The following is a 13019-nucleotide window of genomic DNA, read 5'->3' on the forward strand; positions in this document are numbered from 1 at the left end:
GCAGGAGGTCTGGAACACAGGCTAGGAACACACAAGGAACGCTTTCACTGGCACGATGGCAACAAGATCCGGCAAGGGAGTGCAGGGGAAGTGAGGTGATATAGGGAAGTGCACAGGTGAAAACACTAATTGGAACCACTGCGCCAATCAGCGGCGCAGTGGCCCTTTAAATCGCAAAGACCCGGCGCGCGCGCGCCCTAGGGAGCGGGGCCGCGCGCGCCGGGACAGGACCGACGGAGAGCGAGTCAGGTACGGGAGCCGGGGTGCGCATCGCGAGCGGGCGCTACCCGCATCGCGAATCGCATCCCGGCTGGAGGTGGTATCGCAGCGCCCCGGGTCAGTGGATCTGACCGGAGCGCTGCAGTGAGGAGAGTGTAGCGAGCGCTCCGGGGAGGAGCGGGGACCCGGAGCGCTCGGCGTAACATCCATGGTCTGCACTATGGATAATTTGGAACATACCCTACACAGTCTAAGTCCCATAACATGCGCAGTAGTACTCTAGAATAGTGTTGAGCGGCATAGGCCATATTCGAATTCGCGAATATTCGCGAATATATGGACGAATATTCGTCATATATTCGCGAATATTCGCATATTCGTTATATTCTCGTTTTATTTCGCATATGCGAATATTCACGTATGCGAAAATTAGCGTATGTGAATATTAGCAAATACAAAATTCGCATAAGCGAAAATTCGTATATGCGAAAATTAGCATATGCTAATTTTCACATATGCTAATTTTCGCACGCCAGTCTCACACAGTAGTATTACAGCCTTCTTTACACCACACAAGCTGGAAGCAGAGAGGGGTGATCACTGTGATGTGTACTGTGAAGAGAAAAAAAAAAACAAAAAACGAATATTCGTAATTACGAATATATAGCGCTATATTCGCGAAATTCGTGAATTCGCGAATATGCGATATTCGCGAATAATATTCGAATTGCGAATATTCGCGAGCAACACTACTCTAGAAGTGAAATACAGACAAAGTCTGAAGTCATGCGCACAGGTCCAGCAATATGTAGATATCGCGAGAAGTGAATCATCCATCATGAGGCTTGCGCATTGATTACCAATGCGCAGACGTGCGTACCTACTGTGACATCACATGTAAACAAAGGTGGTGATAGGCGCAGACACTAAACACATGCCAGACCATAACAAACTGTATGATTGGTTGCGACTTTTCGCAGGATTGGTACACAACTATTGCGGGACACAAGATTGTGATGTGCGGCCATCTGATTGGCGATAGCACGTCACAGGAAATGAACGCAATGTGAGATTATATAAAGCCTACCTAGCGTCCGGGGCACAATTAGCCTCAAAGCCCTTGTTACGCCTAGCACTCCGGGTCCCCGCTCCTCCCCGGAGCGCTCACGGCGTCTTTCTCCCTGCAGCGCCCCGGTCAGTCCCGCTGACCGGGAGCGCTGCACTGTCATGGCCGTCGGGGATGCGATTCGCACAGCGGGACGCGCCCGCTCGCGAATCGCACCCCAGGTCACTTACCCGTCCCGGTCCCCTGCTGTCTTGTGCTGGCGCGCGGCTCCGCTCTCTAGGGCGCGCGCGCGCCAGCTCTCTGAGACTTAAAGGGCCAGTGCACCAATGATTGGTGCCTGGCCCAATTAGCTTAATTGGCTTCCATCTGCTCCCTGGCTATATCTGATCTCCTCCCTTGCACTCCCTTGCCGGATCTTGTTGCCTTGTGCCAGTGAAAGCGTTTAGTGTGTCCAAAGCCTGTGTACCTGAACTTCTGCTATCCATCCTGACTACGAACCTTGCCGCCTGCCCCCGACCTTCTGCTACATCTGACCTTGCCTCTGCCTAGTCCTTCTGTCCCACGCCTTCTCAGCAGTCAGCGAGGTTGAGCCGTTGCTAGTGGATACGACCTGGTTGCTACTGCCGCAGCAAGACCATCCCGCTTTGCGGCGGGCTCTGGTGAAAACCAGTAGCCTCTTAGAACCGGTCCACTAGCACGGTCCACGCCAATCCCTCGCTGACACAGCGGATCCACAACCCGTAGCCGAATCGTGACAGCCCTTGACCAAGCTGGTTTATTCAGCGAAACGTCGAGGAGGCTAGCCATGTTTTAATACAGCGTGTGTTCACTGTTAGTAATGTTAATGCAGCATGCATACTCACCTACTAGTGCACAGATCATAGCGCACAATATATATTAATTGTTGAGCACTAACAGAAACTTAGTAGCTAGGAGAGGTTTTCCTTTCCCATAAAAAATTCTGTGACACCGCCGATAATTTTAAACCGTGTGTTTCATAAGGGTAGCTTTTTAGTTTGTGAATTGAATAAAGTTTAAAAGTTTTAGGGGGGCTTCTAGTAAAGGTTTTCCCCAGAAGGGGTAGCCACTTAAAGATTGATATGGCACTATTACCCTGGAACCTTCAGGGATCCTTTTTTGTTTAATTCACTGACCATAGAAGGAAAGTAAACATTGCTGGTTAGCTCAATGGTGCTTGCAGGACGCAAGGAGGATCCCTACCTGCCTCCTCGCTGTCCGATCGCCAAATGACTGCTCCATGCCTGAGATCCAGGCAGAAGCAGTTGAGTGGCAATAACACTGATCAATGCCATGCTAAAAGAAACGAAAAATAACACATACCCCAAACATTGCAAACACAAAACCCCCAAAAACCTGTCAATAGTCTCTGTCAACATCATCCTGGGAGGGATAATACACTGCACTACAATAGAAATAAAAATCCCTATCATCTATATCTCAATGGGTTCCATCTTTTCTTTTGTTCTTTTTTCTAATGCAGTTTTATAATCCCTGAGACAAGTAGTTCTGGCCCTAGAGTGTTATATATATTAGCGTCTGTAGCATGTATAAGGGACATGTTATCATACCTGTGTCTTTTTATAGGTGATTGATGCCCGGTGAGAAGGTGAAAGTGACCTTTACCCCTGTCAGCTGCAGGAAAGGAACCAAGAGACAGGTAATTAATATTTATATTAATTACTGATAACAATCAGGCTAGATATAACATCTAGACCTGCAGAGATGTCATAGTCTCCACCTTATACATGAAGATATATGTGTTTTTAATAAGTATATCGTCTATAGACAGCTTCTTATATAACACAACTGTGTCTCAGGTACAAAGATTGGGAACATTTATGATTTCTAATATCTGTTTTTTATTTGTAGTAATCCCTTTTTCAATAGACAGACCGCAGATTTAAGACATAACTGTACTGTAAAGGAAAATCTATAAGTTAATGTAATAAATCACATACTATAACTGAATATTGCCATTTAAAACTATGAAAAATACATTATGTTGATTATAAAACAGAAATACAGAATGGAGACAACCGTCTGTGGCTCAAGCTCGACTGCCCCTTTCTTTAAGTGGCCCCTCAATGCTGTGGAAACGGGTGGAGGACATTGTCTTCATTAGAATGGGTCCCCCTACGATGCTTCGGCTGTTGATCTGAAGTGCGTTCTGTGCTTTGGAACCTCGGGGGCAAACTGTATTTCTGTTATTAATTTTTAGTTTAGCAATTCCCACTGCAACATGGTTAACCTCTATCCTAAATTTCTGCACAAAATTGATAAAAGACATTCCAAGAAATATTTTGCCAAATAAAAAAATATAAAATATTGATGAAATTGATGAATAATAATAACAACAAAAATAACAGTTTTTGATTAAAAAACAAAAAAACAAAAATAATTTATAAAATATTTTGCTCCTGCCCCCTTCCCCCAAAAAATTAAAAAACATATATTACCCTTAAAATTTATGAATAAAGAAACAAAAAAAAACACATACCCCAAACTTTACAAACACAAAACCCCAAAAAACCTAACAATAGTCTCTGTCAACATCATCCTGGGAGGGATAATACACTGCACTGCAATAGAAATAAAAATCCCTATCATCTATATCTCAATGGGTTCCATCTTTTGCTGTTTTTTCTAATGCGGTTTTATAATCCCTGAGACAAGTAGTTCTGGCCCTAGAGTGTTATATATATTAGCATCTGTAGCATGTATAATGGACATGTTATCATACCTGTGTCTTTTTATAGGTGATTGATGCCCGGTGAGAGGGTGAAAGGGACCTATACCCCCGTCAGCTGCAGTAAAGGAACAAAGCGACAGGTAATTAATATTTATATTAATTACTGATAACAATCAGGCTAGATACAACATCTAAACCTGGAAAGATGTCATAGTCTCTACCTTATACATGAAGATATATGTGTTTTTAATAAGTATATCGTCTATAGACAGCTTCTTATATAACACAACCATGTCTCAGGTACAGAGATTAGGAACATTTATGATTTCTAATATCTGTTTTTTATTTGTAGTAATCCCTTTTTCAATAGACTGACCGCAGATTTAAGACATAACTGTACTGTAAAGAAAAATCTATAAGTTAATGTAATAAATCACATACTATAACTGATTATTGCCATTTAAAACTATGAAAAATACATTATGTTGATTATAAAACAGAAATACAGAATGGAGACAACCGTCTGTGGCTCAAGCTCGACTGCCCCTTTCTTTGAGTGGCCCCTCAATGTTGTGGAAACGGGTGGAGGACATTGTCTTCATTAGAATGGGTCCCCCTACGATGCTTCGGCTGTTGATCTGAAGTGCATTCTGTGCTTTGGAACCTCGGGGGCAAACTGTATTTCTGTTATTAATTTTTAGTTTAGCAATTCCCACCGAAACATGGTTAACCTCTATCCTAAATTTCTGCACAAAATTGATAAAAGACATTCCAAGAAATATTTTGCCAAATAAAAATATATAAAATATTGATGAAATTGATGAATAATAATAACAACAAAAATAACAGTTTTTGATTAAAAAACAAAAAAACAAAAATAATTTATAAAATATTTTGCTCCTGCCCCCTTCCCCCAAAAATAAAAAAAACATATATTACCCTTAAAATTTATGAATAAAGAAACAAAAAATAACACATACCCCAAACATTACAAACACAAAACCCCCAAAAACCTAACAATAGTCTCTGTCAACATCATCCTGGGAGGGATAATACACTGCACTGCAATAGAAATAAAAATCCCTATCATCTATATTTCAATGGGTTCCATCTTTTCTTTTGTTCTTTTTTCTAATGCGGTTTTATAATCCCTGAGACAAGTAGTTCTGGCCCTAGAGTGTTATATATATTAGCGTCTGTAGCATGTATAAGGGACATGTTATCATACCTGTGTCTTTTTATAGGTCATTAATGCCCGGTGAGAGGGTGAAAGGGACCTATACCCCCGTCAGCTGCAGGAAAGGAACAAAGAGACAGGTAATTAATATTTATATTAATTACTGATAACAATCAGGCTAGATACAACATCTAAACCTGCAAAGATGTCATAGTCTCTACCTTATACATGGAGATATATGTGTTTTTAATAAGTATATCGTCTATAGACAGCTTCTTATATAACACAACCATGTCTCAGGTACAGAGATTAGGAACTTTTATGATTTCTAATATCTGTTTTTTATTTGTAGTAATCCCTTTTTCAATAGACTGACCGCAGATTTAAGACATAACTGTACTGTAAAGAAAAATCTATAAGTTAATGTAATAAATCACATACTATAACTGATTATTGCCATTTAAAACTATGAAAAATACATTATTTTGATTATAAAACAGAAATACAGAATGGAGACAACCGTCTGTGGCTCAAGCTTGACTGCCCATTTCTTTGAGTGGCCCCTCAATGTTCTGGAAACGGGTGGAGGACATTGTCTCCATTAGAATGGGTCCCCCTACGATGCTTCGGCTGTTGATCTGAAGTGCATTCTGTGCTTTGGAATCTCGGGGGGCAAACTGTATTTCTGTTATTAATTTTTAGTTTAGCAATTCCCATCGCAACATGGTTAACCTCTATCCTAAATTTCTGCACAAAATTGATAAAAGACATTCCAAGAAATATTTTGCCAAATAAAAATATATAAAATATTGATGAAGTTGATGATTAATAATAACAACAAAAATAACAGTTTTTTATTAAAAAACAAATAAACAATAATAATTTATAAAATATTTTGCTCCTGCCCCCTTCCCCAAAAATAAAAAAACATATATTACCCTTAAAATTTATGAATAAAAAAACAAAAAATAACACATACCCCAAACATTGCAAACACAAAACCCCCAAGAACCTAACAATAGTGTCTGTCAACATCATACTGGGAGGGATAATACACTGCACTACAATAGAAATAAAAATCCCTATCATCTATATCTCAATGGGTTCCATCTTTTCTTTTGTTCTTTTTTCTAATGCGGTTTTATAATCCCTGAGGCAAGTAGTTCTGGCCCTAGAGTGTTATATATATTAGCGTCTGTAGCATGTATAAGGGACATGTTATCATACCTGTGTCTTTTTATAGGTGATTAATGCCCGGTGAGAGGGTGAAAGGGACCTATACCCCCGTCAGCTGCAGGAAAGGAACACAGAAACAGGTAATTAATATTTATATTAATTACTGATAACAATCAGGCTAGATATAACATCTAGACCTGCAGAGATGTCATAGCCTCTACCTTATACATGAAGATATATGTGTTTTTAATAAGTATATAGTCTATAGACAGCTTCTTATATAACACAACTGTCTCAGGTACAGAGATTGGGAACATTTATGATTTCTAATATCTGTTTTTTATTTGTAGTAATCCCTTTTTCAATAGACAGACCGCAGATTTAAGACATAACTGTACTGTAAAGAAAAATCTATAAGTTAATGTAATAAATCACATACTATAACTGATTATTGCCATTTAAAACTATGAAAAATACATTATGTTGATTATAAAACAGAAATACAGAATGGAGACAACCGTCTGTGGCTCAAGCTCGACTGCCCCTTTCTTTGAGTGGCCCCTCAATGTTGTGGAAACGGGTGGAGGACATTGTCTCCATTAGAATGGGTCCCCCTACGATGCTTCGGCTGTTGATCTGAAGTGCATTCTGTGCTTTGGAACCTCGGGGGCAAACTGAATTTCTGTTATTAATTTTTAGTTTAGCAATTCCCACCGAAACATGGTTAACCTCTATCCTAAATTTCTGCACAAAATTGATAAAAGACATTCCAAGAAATATTTTGCCAAATAAAAATATATAAAATATTGATGAAATTGATGAATAATAATAACAACAAAAATAACAGTTTTTTATTAAAAAACAAATAAACAATAATAATTTATAAAATATTTTGCTCCTGCCCCCTTCCCCCAAAAATAAAAAAACATATATTACCCTTAAAATTTATGAATAAAAAAACAAAAAATAACACATACCCCAAACATTGCAAACACAAAACCCCCAAGAACCTAACAATAGTCTCTGTCAACATCATCCTGGGAGGGATAATACACTGCACTGCAATAGAAATAAAAATCCCTATCATCTATATTTCAATGGGTTCCATCTTTTCTTTTGTTCTTTTTTCTAATGCGGTTTTATAATCCCTGAGACAAGTAGTTCTGGCCCTAGAGTGTTATATATATTAGCGTCTGTAGCATGTATAAGGGACATGTTATCATACCTGTGTCTTTTTATAGGTCATTAATGCCCGGTGAGAGGGTGAAAGGGACCTATACCCCCGTCAGCTGCAGGAAAGGAACAAAGAGACAGGTAATTAATATTTATATTAATTACTGATAACAATCAGGCTAGATATAACATCTAGACCTGCAGAGATATCATAGTCTCTACCTTATACATGAAGATATATGTGTTTTTAATAAGTATATCGTCTATAGACAGCTTCTTATATAACACAACTGTGTCTCAGGTACAGAGATTGGGAACATTTATGATTTCTAATATCTGTTTTTTATTTGTAGTAATCCCTTTTTCAATAGACAGACCGCAGATTTAAGACATAACTGTACTGTAAAGAAAAATCTATAAGTTAATGTAATAAATCACATACTATAACTGATTATTGCAATTTAAAACTATGAAAAATACATTATGTTGATTATAAAACAGAAATACAGAATGGAGACAACCGTCTGTGGCTCAAGCTCGACTGTCCCTTTCTTTGAGTGGCCCCTCAATGTTGTGGAAACGGGTGGAGGACATTGTCTCCATTAGAATGGGTCCCCCTACGATGCTTCGGCTGTTGATCTGAAGTGCATTCTGTGCTTTGCAATCTCGGGGGCAAACTGTATTTCTGTTATTCATTTTTAGTTTAGCAATTCCCACCGAAACATGGTTAACCTCTATCCTAAATTTCTGCACAAAATTGATAAAAGACATTCCAAGAAATATTTTGCCAAATAAAAATATATAAAATATTGATGAAATTGATGAATAATAATAACAACAAAAATAACAGTTTTTTATTAAAAAACAAATAAACAATAATAATTTATAAAATATTTTGCTCCTGCCCCCTTCCCCAAAAATAAAAAAACATATATTACCCTTAAAATTTATGAATAAAAAAACAAAAAATAACACATACCCCAAACATTGCAAACACAAAACCCCCAAGAACCTAACAATAGTCTCTGTCAACATCATCCTGGGAGGGATAATACACTGCACTGCAATAGAAATAAAAATCCCTATCATCTATATTTCAATGGGTTCCATCTTTTCTTTTGTTCTTTTTTCTAATGCGGTTTTATAATCCCTGAGACAAGTAGTTCTGGCCCTAGAGTGTTATATATATTAGCGTCTGTAGCATGTATAAGGGACATGTTATCATACCTGTGTCTTTTTATAGGTGATTAATGCCCGGTGAGAGGGTGAAAGGGACCTATACCCCCGTCAGCTGCAGGAAAGGAACAAAGAGACAGGTAATTAATATTTATATTAATTACTGATAACAATCAGGCTAGATACAACATCTAAACCTGCAAAGATGTCATAGTCTCTACCTTATACATGGAGATATATGTGTTTTTAATAAGTATATCGTCTATAGACAGCTTCTTATATAACACAACCATGTCTCAGGTACAGAGATTAGGAACTTTTATGATTTCTAATATCTGTTTTTTATTTGTAGTAATCCCTTTTTCAATAGACTGACCGCAGATTTAAGACATAACTGTACTGTAAAGAAAAATCTATAAGTTAATGTAATAAATCACATACTATAACTGATTATTGCCATTTAAAACTATGAAAAATACATTATTTTGATTATAAAACAGAAATACAGAATGGAGACAACCGTCTGTGGCTCAAGCTCGACTGCCCCTTTCTTTGAGTGGCCCCTCAATGTTGTGGAAACGGGTGGAGGACATTGTCTCCATTAGAATGGGTCCCCCTACGATGCTTCGGCTGTTGATCTGAAGTGCATTCTGTGCTTTGGAACCTCGGGGGCAAACTGAATTTCTGTTATTAATTTTTAGTTTAGCAATTCCCACCGAAACATGGTTAACCTCTATCCTAAATTTCTGCACAAAATTGATAAAAGACATTCCAAGAAATATTTTGCCAAATAAAAATATATAAAATATTGATGAAGTTGATGAATAATAATAACAACAAAAATAACAGTTTTTGATTAAAAAACAAATAAACAATAATAATTTATAAAATATTTTGCTTCTGCCCCCTTCCCCAAAAATAAAAAAACATATATTACCCTTAAAATTTATGAATAAAGAAACAAAAAATAACACATACCCCAAACATTGCAAACACAAAACCCCCAAAAACCTAACAATAGTGTCTGTCAACATCATCCTGGGAGGGATAATACACTGCACTACAATAGAAATAAAAATCCCTATCATCTATATCTCAATGGGTTCCATCTTTTCTTTTGTTCTTTTTTCTAATGCGGTTTTATAATCCCTGAGACAAGTAGTTCTGGCCCTAGAGTGTTATATATATTAGCGTCTGTAGCATGTATAAGGGACATGTTATCATACCTGTGTCTTTTTATAGGTCATTAATGCCCGGTGAGAGGGTGAAAGGGACCTATACCCCCGTCAGCTGCAGGAAAGGAACAAAGAGACAGGTAATTAATATTTATATTAATTACTGATAACAATCAGGCTAGATATAACATCTAGACCTGCAGAGATATCATAGTCTCTACCTTATACATGAAGATATATGTGTTTTTAATAAGTATATCGTCTATAGACAGCTTCTTATATAACACAACTGTGTCTCAGGTACAGAGATTGGGAACATTTATGATTTCTAATATCTGTTTTTTATTTGTAGTAATCCCTTTTTCAATAGACAGACCGCAGATTTAAGACATAACTGTACTGTAAAGAAAAATCTATAAGTTAATGTAATAAATCACATACTATAACGGATTATTGCCAATTAAAACTATGAAAAATACATTATGTTGATTATAAAACAGAAATACAGAATGGAGACAACCGTCTGTGGCTCAAGCTCGACTGCCCCTTTCTTTGAGTGGCCCCTCAATGTTGTGGAAACGGGTGGAGGACATTGTCTCCATTAGAATGGGTCCCCCTACGATGCTTCGGCTGTTGATCTGAAGTGCATTCTGTGCTTTGGAACCTCGGGGGCAAACTGTATTTCTGTTATTAATTTTTAGTTTAGCAATTCCCACCGAAACATGGTTAACCTCTATCCTAAATTTCTGCACAAAATTGATAAAAGAAATTCCAAGAAATATTTTGCCAAATAAAAATATATAAAATATTGATGAAATTGATGAATAATAATAACAACAAAAATAACAGTTTTTGATTAAAAAACAAAAAAACAAAAATAATTTATAAAATATTTTGCTCCTGCCCCCTTCCCCCAAAAATAAAAAAAACATATATTACCCTTAAAATTTATGAATAAAGAAACAAAAAATAACACATACCCCAAACATTACAAACACAAAACCCCCAAAAACCTAACAATAGTCTCTGTCAACATCATCCTGGGAGGGATAATACACTGCACTGCAATAGAAATAAAAATCCCTATCATCTATATTTCAATGGGTTCTATCTTTTCTTTTGTTCTTTTTTCTAATGCGGTTTTATAATCCCTGAGACAAGTAGTTCTGGCCCTAGAGTGTTATATATATTAGCGTCTGTAGCATGTATAAGGGACATGTTATCATACCTGTGTCTTTTTATAGGTGATTAATGCCCGGTGAGAGGGTGAAAGGGACCTATATCCCCGTCAGCTGCAGGAAAGGAACAAAGAGACAGGTAATTAATATTTATATTAATTACTGATAACAATCAGGCTAGATACAACATCTAAACCTGCAAAGATGTCATATTCTCTACCTTATACATGGAGATATATGTGTTTTTAATAAGTATATCGTCTATAGACAGCTTCTTATATAACACAACCATGTCTCAGGTACAGAGATTAGGAACTTTTATGATTTCTAATATCTGTTTTTTATTTGTAGTAATCCCTTTTTCAATAGACTGACCGCAGATTTAAGACATAACTGTACTGTAAAGAAAGATCTATAAGTTAATGTAATAAATCACATACTATAACTGATTATTGCCATTTAAAACTATGAAAAATACATTATGTTGATTATAAAACAGAAATACAGAATGGAGACAACCGTCTGTGGCTCAAGCTCGACTGCCCCTTTCTTTGAGTGGCCCCTCAATGTTGTGGAAACGGGTGGAGGACATTGTCTCCATTAGAATGGGTCCCCCTACGATGCTTCGGCTGTTGATCTGAAGTGCATTCTGTGCTTTGGAACCTCGGGGGCAAACTGAATTTCTGTTATTAATTTTTAGTTTAGCAATTCCCACCGAAACATGGTTAACCTCTATCCTAAATTTCTGCACAAAATTGATAAAAGACATTCCAAGAAATATTTTGCCAAATAAAAATATATAAAATATTGATGAAGTTGATGAATAATAATAACAACAAAAATAACAGTTTTTGATTAAAAAACAAATAAACAATAATAATTTATAAAATATTTTGCTCCTGCCCCCTTCCCCAAAAATAAAAAAACATATATTACCCTTAAAATTTATGAATAAAGAAACAAAAAATAACACATACCCCAAACATTACAAACACAAAACCCCCAAAAACCTAACAATAGTCTCTGTCAACATCATCCTGGGAGGGATAATACACTGCACTGCAATAGAAATAAAAATCCCTATCATCTATATTTCAATGGGTTCCATCTTTTCTTTTGTTCTTTTTTCTAATGCGGTTTTATAATCCCTGAGACAAGTAGTTCTGGCCCTAGAGTGTTATATATATTAGCGTCTGTAGCATGTATAAGGGACATGTTATCATACCTGTGTCTTTTTATAGGTGATTAATGCCCGGTGAGAGGGTGAAAGGGACCTATACCCCCGTCAGCTGCAGGAAAGGAAAAAAGAGACAGGTAATTAATATTTATATTAATTACTGATAACAATCAGGCTAGACATAACATCTAGACCTGCAGAGATGTCATAGTCTCTACCTTATACATGGAGATATATGTGTTTTTAATAAGTATATCGTCTATAGACAGCTTCTTATATAACACAACTGTGTCTCAGGTACAGAGATTGGGAACATTTATGATTTCTAATATCTGTTTTTTATTTGTAGTAATCCCTTTTTCAATAGACAGACCGCAGATTTAAGACATAACTGTACTGTAAAGAAAAATCTATAAGTTAATGTAATAAATCACATACTATAACTGATTATTGCCATTTAAAACTATGAAAAATACATTATGTTGATTATAAAACAGAAATACAGAATGGAGACAACCGTCTGTGGCTCAAGCTCGACTGCCCCTTTCTTTGAGTGGCCCCTCAATGTTGTGGAAACGGGTGGAGGACATTGTCTCCATTAGAATGGGTCCCCCTACGATGCTTCGGCTGTTGATCTGAAGTGCATTCTGTGCTTTGGAACCTCGGGGGCAAACTGAATTTCTGTTATTAATTTTTAGTTTAGCAATTCCCACCGAAACATGGTTAACCTCTATCCTAAATTTCTGCACAAAATTGATAAAAGACATTCCAAGAAATATTTTGCCAAATAAA

At 37.0% G+C, this 13019-nt stretch overlaps 1 long non-coding RNA gene across 1 annotated transcript in view; it reads left to right on the forward strand.

The window, feature by feature from the left end:
- Positions 1-13019, forward strand: part of LOC130361357 (uncharacterized) — a 93934-nt gene that overhangs the window by 11267 nt on the left and 69648 nt on the right. Inside the window, exon 2 of the long non-coding RNA XR_008890973.1 lies at positions 2891-2963. This is a non-coding gene — a long non-coding RNA (uncharacterized LOC130361357). The remainder of the gene's footprint in view (positions 1-2890; positions 2964-13019) is intronic.

This window comes from Hyla sarda, chromosome 3 (assembly GCF_029499605.1).
Source record: "Hyla sarda isolate aHylSar1 chromosome 3, aHylSar1.hap1, whole genome shotgun sequence".
Classification (NCBI taxonomy): domain Eukaryota; kingdom Metazoa; phylum Chordata; class Amphibia; order Anura; family Hylidae; genus Hyla; species Hyla sarda.